Source organism: Brassica oleracea, chromosome C1 (genome assembly GCF_000695525.1).
Source record: "Brassica oleracea var. oleracea cultivar TO1000 chromosome C1, BOL, whole genome shotgun sequence".
Classification (NCBI taxonomy): Eukaryota; Viridiplantae; Streptophyta; class Magnoliopsida; order Brassicales; family Brassicaceae; genus Brassica; species Brassica oleracea.
The window spans coordinates 28395133-28395978 of record NC_027748.1 but is presented as its reverse complement, the minus strand read 5'-3'; the positions used below and the strand labels follow the sequence as shown (position 1 = coordinate 28395978).

Here is an 846-nt window from a genome sequence, read left to right as displayed (position 1 = left end):
TTATATATAGCAAATTTTATTTTCTAGCTAGTGAACATATAACTCTCTTTCTTTTCACTATTGTACTCTTTTTGAGGATGAAAACCGATTTTGGTATTATATATAGCAAATTTTATTTTCTAGCTAGTGAACATATAACTCTCTTTCTTTTCACTATTGTACTCTTTTTGAGGATGAAAACCGATTTTGGTATTGTATATAGCAAATTTTATTTTCTAGCTAGTGAACATGTCAAGACAGAAACAAGTTTATACAACAAGACCAGTTCAATCTTTATAGATACTTTTACCGACAAGAAGACTGAGTATATGGGGAACTGAAACAAGGAATACAAACACAAAACAACTTTTTGTATTCATAATGAAACAAAAGTACACGCAACATAGGCATAAACTTGGGGCAAAGCAGTGATAAGTTTTGCCCTTGATGTTTTATTGGGAAGCAAAAGAAGTTTGAGCATAAACAAACAGACATGTCACGGACTGAAAACAAATGTTACACATGGTGACTGCATGAGGTTATTTCAAGGATCAACAATAGCAATGACAGTGTGTCTCACTTCCATCAACAACGCCACTAACGACAGGAGGACTCCCGTATTTGGTTTTGCAACAGTTAAAGCAATCAGCATTTGTACCTAGGAACGGCACCGGTCCGCACTCGAAGCAAAATGTTTGAGCCTCGCTCTTGAGGATTTCTGCATGTTGACATATTCATCAGCGTCAGAAAACTATAATACAACTACAAAATACGATAGAGAATTTTTTTCTTAAAATTACCGGTGGAAGCCACCTAGAGGACGAACAAGAGAACGGTGATGCTGACTGAGTTGATGTTCTTTGCCAT

General features: G+C 35.8%; 1 pseudogene; it reads right to left on the bottom strand.

The window, feature by feature from the left end:
- Window positions 1-315: 315 nt before the first annotated feature.
- Window positions 316-846, bottom strand: LOC106303678 (annotated as a pseudogene).